We start from the raw sequence: 7,335 nt of genomic DNA on the forward strand, positions 1-7,335 counted from the left end.
CCTGGAAGTGCAGGGGCTGTGCTGTGGGGCAGTCTGAAGCATGGAATACATTTCTGAGAATTGTGTATGATTATTGTGGATTATTGCAACATCTATAATGTTCATTCATGTGGGAGCTATGGATAGTATTCTGTTACATCACCACACGGCCATCTTGGTAGGAAAATAGCATTTGATTGTAATCAATTAACAGGTGATTACAATCAAGTGACACAACCAGCCAATGAGCTGTGTGTATTGTAGCACCATATTGGTAGGAAAATGCTTGTGACATCATGGGAATACTATGAATAGGGGAAGAGTTGGTCTCCTGTGTGTACGGATGTGTCTCTTATGTGTTAGAGGCTGTGGCTGGACAACCTGGCGTCCTGGTGATGCCACCCACACTCTTACGATCAGGGTGGCTGCTGTTTATGTTCCCCTTATAATGTTCTATGCTGTGTTCACTCTGTGTATTTTGTTTAGGATCAATTTTTACATTACATTACAATGTTTGACCGCGTTCAACATTTAATGTCTCTAAAACACGATTAACATTATTTTCCCAGCTTGATGACATACAATTTAAAACGATGATGATACGTTTTCAAGGTCCTGTACACACTTTGTGTTGTTTGGGGACATTTTCACCTTAAAACCAGAGAAAATGTAAAAGTTTTACACAAATGTTCCTGATCCAGAGGGAACTTTCCCATGCAACTTATAGAGCTTTGAAAATGCTCCCCACTTAATGGTCATATATTATATATAATTATGTATATATAATAAAGGCCAATGTACACCACCTCCGGAACAGATGTGGTACCGTAGCGGAGGCGGTGTACAGTACATTGCATCTGTTGTTATTGAACTCAACATGGTTCTGGTTAATGTGCTGCCAGTTACCAGCATCAGTGATACACAAAAGAAGGAACACATGTGCACCATTGTTCTATGTTTAACTGATCAACAGAGAACTTCTTGGAATTTACTCACACACTAAACATTCACACACTTACAGCCAAACATCAGTGACTCGAGGGGGAAACCGAGAGCCAACTTTCTTTTCTTCTGTAATCAAACAAAGACGCAGCCCATTTTGTTCCCGTCTTGAGATCGGACATGTCTTGAACAGTTTCAATGTCGAACATTAAACTCACTTGAGGATTGTGAAACGTCGGTAATCTGGAACAGAGTGGGGCTGGTATGCCCCCCCCACTGATCCCCTATCCCCCACCAATCACACGCCCCCACACACACACACACACAGGAAGTGATTAACCACGGGTCAATACACATTTTGAAATTGAAACTGTGTTTAAATGTTCCCGTAACTTCTCAACATCCGTCACCCAGACACTCTTTTGTATGTTTGGATGTCTTTTCATTTAAAATTTCTACATTTTCACATTATATAGAAATGTAGTTATTGGGAAATTCTCAGTCAGATAATGCTACTTCAAATGATCAACCAGGCTGTTGTTTTTTGTGTGTGGTCACATAGTGTTGGCTGTCTTTTTCAGCCTAATGTTTCTCATGATCCCCACACAGCCTAGCTAAGACTTCATACTCTCCTGCAGAAACAAGCTCAAATAGTGTCTGTGTTGTCTATTCTTAATGTGACCAGAGTTCATCTGTCAATAGGGCTGCAATTGCAGGTAGATGAATTGAGCATTTGATTCCATTAACAAGGAGAAGGGAAAAAAATCTGATAATTCTAGTTCTGACAAGCCCTACTTTGTGCTAATTGGAAACATTCCTGGAGACATCTGGAGCTGCTCTGTGAACTAAGTCGCCACTAGATGGAGCATGAATGCTTTCCTAGAGAGCACGAACCTCAACCCTGTTGGAAGAAATCCACTGTGGGTGTTGTTGGGCAACTGCTTAAGATTTAAGTTTGTTAATAGATGTGTTATTTCTGCAGCATACTGCAGAGTAATTATATATTTTCAAGACAATAGAAAAACATCTCTATCAGTGGTTATCAAACCTTTTCACGTCAAGGACCCCTAAACTGACACAAATTACTAGAGACGAGAGACATCCATCTGATAAGATTTTGTCCCGGGGTCCCCCTTCTGATAAGATTTTTGCGACTAGATGTTTTATTAAAGAAAGAAATTAAGAAAGTGTATGAAACCCATGACCAAAATAGTCATACATTCGGTAATTGGGTTATCTATGGATGGAATTTAATTAGTCTTTTTGCCGGGGACCCTCTGGAACCCGGCCGGACCCCGCATTGATGAGAACCACTGATCTATATGATGATCAAATAGTATTGAGACTTGCTCTGTTGTCTTCATATCCTGCCTTCAAGATCATTTTAGTCGTAGCTCATTTTGTTTTAACTGCCATGTGTGGCAACTTAAAGCCATCCCAGACTGAATGTGCCTGGTGCTTGCTCTCATCCGTCCGTCCGCCCACCTCTCCCTACGAGAGCACAGAGTGTCGTGACCATCTATGGTCGTGACACAGAGACGAGAGCACAGTGTCCTGGTCGTGACCGTGACAGACACAGAGATTGGACACCATAGTTAGACACTAGGGATGGAGAAATGTAAGCGTGTCTGAACGAAAACACCTTGTATGCAGCTGTTGGCCCGTTTCACCCTGCCCATCATTGCAGCACACGGTGTGCTCTGACCGGTGTTGGGGGTAACTCATTACAAAAGTAACATATTACATGTAATATATTACTTTTAGCAGTAACTCAGTAATATAACTTATTACTTATAAGATTTCAGTAATATTATACCAGTTACTTTGTCAAGTAACTCAAGTTACAAATTGAGTTACATTTTATTAAATCAAAGCACATATTTAAAAAAGATACAATCATTTCCTAATCAAACTGTGTGTTTTTATGCAAATAACCACTATAGATAACAATAACAAAGGAAAAGAATAACATTTAGAATTTTGGATTGTTCACACTGACTTCAAGGTGGTTTAAATAATTTTTCGGGATGGTTCCGGAGCAGCAATGTCATTCTGCTGCTGCTGTTGTTTTGCTCAAAGTAACGCAAAAGTAGTGAAATAAGTAACGAGTTACTCTACACAGAAAGTAATATTGTAAAGTAACTTATTACTTTCAAATTAAAGTAACTAGTAATATGTAGTATATTACATTTTGAAAGTAACTTGCCCAACACTGGCTCTGACCCATGTATGGCCTGCAGTGTAATTTGTGACTTATTACTCCTTTAAAAAGTAATACAAATTACTTTACTTATTACTTGGTTTCAAAAGTAATTTGTTACACTACTCGTTACTTTACTATATTACTATGTTGTTGTATGCCAGTTCCGACAAACTGACATACAACCATGTTTAACCAGCTCCTTTTACAACCACTTTATTGGAACAATAATTCACCTTACAGCAGGAGTCAACAATCAGCCAAACTGCAGACTTTTTATGCATTTGCCTATAGGACAAAAAAATGAGAATGTAATATAATCACTTTTTGAAAATTGTAGTCCCTTAAATTACTAGTTACTGGTAGAAGTAATAAATTACAGTAACTAAGTTACTGTAACTAAGTTACTGCCCAACGCTAATGCCCTGTGTTACCACACATCCCATGGCTAAGGTCGGATGACTATGGGGATGAATACTAACTTCCCCAAGAGATTTGCATTGGATCAATAGCTCAGTAGCCTATACGAGGGATCAGCCCAGCAGAATTTTGGTAAACAAACCGCGTCACTGGGTGGCAACGGCAATGGAACCCTATGGGGCCCAAGTGGCGCGAGCCTTGAATGTCTGACTCTAGTCTAGCCAGTTAACTCTGTTTACATTTTAAAAACTGTGACAGTTCACACAACTTTAACACGACGTGCATATATTATACATCAAACTCTTGAGCTACTTCTGCTCTCACTCAGAATGTCAAAATATAAGCGATGTCATGTAGCCTATAGTTTTTGAGATATTTGAGATATTGTCAAATAAAATCATCGACATGATACTATGGCCCGCCTCTCAACCTGTCATCTCAGACAAATTATGTTTTCAGTCTGAAACGGAGTCCGACGCACGCGACGGACGGGTTCAGTTCGACTTTAACGTTTGTTTGGCACAACTCATACTATTAACTGCCGCATTTCTGGGCGTCAAGTGACGTCACGCTGATTCGTCCTATAAGGAGTGTAATCTTAGATTTGGTGAAACATTCCTGCAGCTTATTGAAATTCTGACAGAAATGTAATTTATATGCTGGTTTCTTTCATGTGCCAAAACATGAAACACCGTACAGCTGACAATCTTCACAGACATGGAGGAATTCTTCACTTTTGTGTGTGTGTGTGTGTGTGCGTGTGTGCGTGTGTGTGTGCGTGTGTGTGTGTGTATGTGTTTGTGTGTGCGTGTGTGTGTGTGTGTGTCAGTGCACGGTAAGCGACAAATTGGCACAGGATCCTCTGTTATCTGACACAGCCCGTCTGTGTCTTTTAGCGGGCCGAACAGGAATCAAAGATGGATGCTTCCAGGCGCTCCCCCTGTGAACATGGGGAATGCCTCGCTAGCAGAGCGGCTCCCAGTCAGCAGGATGGAGTTATTACTCTGCCTCTTGACAGCTCCATACAGGGCCACATTCTCATTCACACACCATACAAAATGCTGACATCCATTCCAGACGATGGGAGTCCGTTGCAAAACTGTTGAGCCATCTCCAATCTGAGAGTAGGACATGGGAAGCCTTAACTCTTATGGCTTCATATAATATGCTGTCCAATGATGTGTAGGCTACATTGGTGAAGGGGAGGAGACGCCCTCTCACCCTGTCTACCATCATGAGCTGAGGCTGCATGGGGAGGAGCTATCTGCTTTAGCCACAGGCTAACTCTTAACTCTTGACTAATGCTACACAAGCATATAACATTCTGCAATATATCCATAATAGACTTGTCCAGAATTTATACCTTTCAAAATAAAGGTATCCAATAAATCACATAAACACAGCCAGTAGTGTTGCATCAGTGTTTCACAGAGAATAACGTAATGGTTAACTTATTTACTGTTCCCATACAGACGGTTTTAACTTGACAACAAAAACATTCTAAATTGAAACCCAGCTCACTTCCGGTTGCAGTGTTTGCTATGGACATAAAAAAACGGGAAGCCCTTTACCTTTTGGAAAAACTAATTCAGAGCAAGAGTTTCTAATTCCAGAATTTACATACAGCAAATATAATTTTACTAGGGTATCGGGGCCGAAACCCTAGGCTCGCCTGCTGCACGGACTCGCCACTGCGCGGCCTTGCCCGCAGCTCTGCCTCGCCTGCGCTATTGGCATGCGCAGCGCACAACTTGGCATCACTGTCACTGATGATGTCACAATGGCTACGACATCATCAGTGCTTATGACATCATCAGTGATGTCATAAGATGATTCTGGTCAATAATGATGTCGCTGATGATGAAAAATTTAAACAGACAAAGCCCACTTGCTCCCTTTTAGGGTTAGTCACATTTATTTAGGATTTGAAGCCAGAGCAGGCAAAGATCAGTTTCACTTCCAAAGAAAGCCATGATGCTGCCATCAGCCATGTTGTCATTAAGCAACATTTACTCGCAATTTTGTCATAACAGTGGTTTGTATGATGATTATTGATTTATCAAATTGATGATTCAAGGTAAAACATTAACTCATTGAGTGCCAGCCACTTTTGGAAAACGGATGCTCCCAGTGCCAGCCCTTTCAGAGTGTTTTCAGTGATAACTCAAGACCCACAGAATATTGTGTGATATTACTATGTAAACACCGAACACGCCCAAAGAACGATGAGACTCTCTTGTATCATCAGCAAAAAAAAGTTTATTGATATCATTTTCCGTACTTTAGTTATCAGCCGGAGAAGATAGGTTGATTTCACCAAAAACAGACGTTTCAAACTAGAAGCTGAGATAATGAGCCTTTTGTGAAATGAAGCATTTCAAGCACATCATTGACTCTGAAGCTAATATTTTCTGATGTAGTGACACCTCAAAAATAATTTCCTTCAATAAAACAGCGAAAACAAAGGAATTTTGATGACAAAATAATATTTTTTAGCTGCAACCAGCAGCGCTGGCCCCTGCGTGTGCAGACCCTACACCTACTTGCTGGTCTTGATTTACAGTTGGTGGGCATCAGGTATTCTAGCTTGTTTGCCAATCTGTCCATCGAGCCTGCTGTCTGGGTCGGTACGTGTTGTATGGTGCCCTACGTGCCCCACCCCCCTCAACTGCAAACTCCTCCGTGGGAGTGTCTCTGGTGGCTCTCTGCTGCACGTTTGCTCTGCATGTTTCAAAGTGCGCTGCTACACCCAGCTCTATTTTCACATCGTTCCGCTGTTTTTGTCGCCGGCTCCCAGCACTTCTAGCTGAGAATGATTTGGCTTTTCAGAAAGACGCTGGTGTCGTGCTCCTTTTCTGGCAACTATCATGTGGAGGGGCTATCGCAGCGGAGACGGAGGGGCTCAATTGTGGGACAGATTGGCTGCTGTTCACAGGCACAGCTAACGTTACAGCATTTCCGTTTCCCCACACGGCTTCTTCTACTCTTTTTTCTCATCTTTCTCTAATCCGGAGAGCACTGTCGCCACCTAATGGGTCCGTAAAATAGCTTCTACACCTTCAAAATCCCCCATACTTTTACAGGAGATGCATCAGGCTTTGATCCACGTCCCACCGTCAAAAAACGCAATTGATGACTTTAGTCGTCATTGGCACTCTACGTTACTATTTGAATTGACGACTATAGTCGTCATTGGCGCTCAATGAGTTAAGGAAGTGGGTGACTCTCTAACTTATATTTATGGCCGTAACGTATGAAACAACAAAGCTTGTGTATTCAGGGTCTGAGCTGTCCCTTAAAGTGCAAACAAGTAACAGTTAATTTGTAAGACCAAAGGTAGTGATTTATTCTCTGTCCACAACGCCTTCATGCATACAGGCACAGGCACTCTAGTCATGCTCACACTCCCACAGACACGCAAAGAAATCCCATTCACAAATATCACTGTATTATGCACAAGTAAACAGATTATACTGAATGTTACCATGGAGACGTAATTATACACACCACAAAAACTGTAGGCAGGATAAGGCGGTTTACATGCCTCACTATACGGGGTATGGAATTAATTATGAAAATAATGAATTGGTATAATCAGAATACTGTACTTAACGATCCCAAGCATTATTGGAATATGAATGTACAACAGACTCGATTGTCTCTGGACACATCAGGAGTTGAGCTACAGTAAACCGTCATGCCAGTTTAAAACAAACAAAAAGAAAACTACAAATCTAAAAACAAACAAAACGAAACAAGAATAGGCAACACCTATAAAAATTATTCTTGCATTG

Source organism: Poromitra crassiceps (assembly GCF_964638095.1).
Source record: "Poromitra crassiceps genome assembly, chromosome: 21".
In the NCBI taxonomy this organism is placed as follows: domain Eukaryota; kingdom Metazoa; phylum Chordata; class Actinopteri; order Beryciformes; family Melamphaidae; genus Poromitra; species Poromitra crassiceps.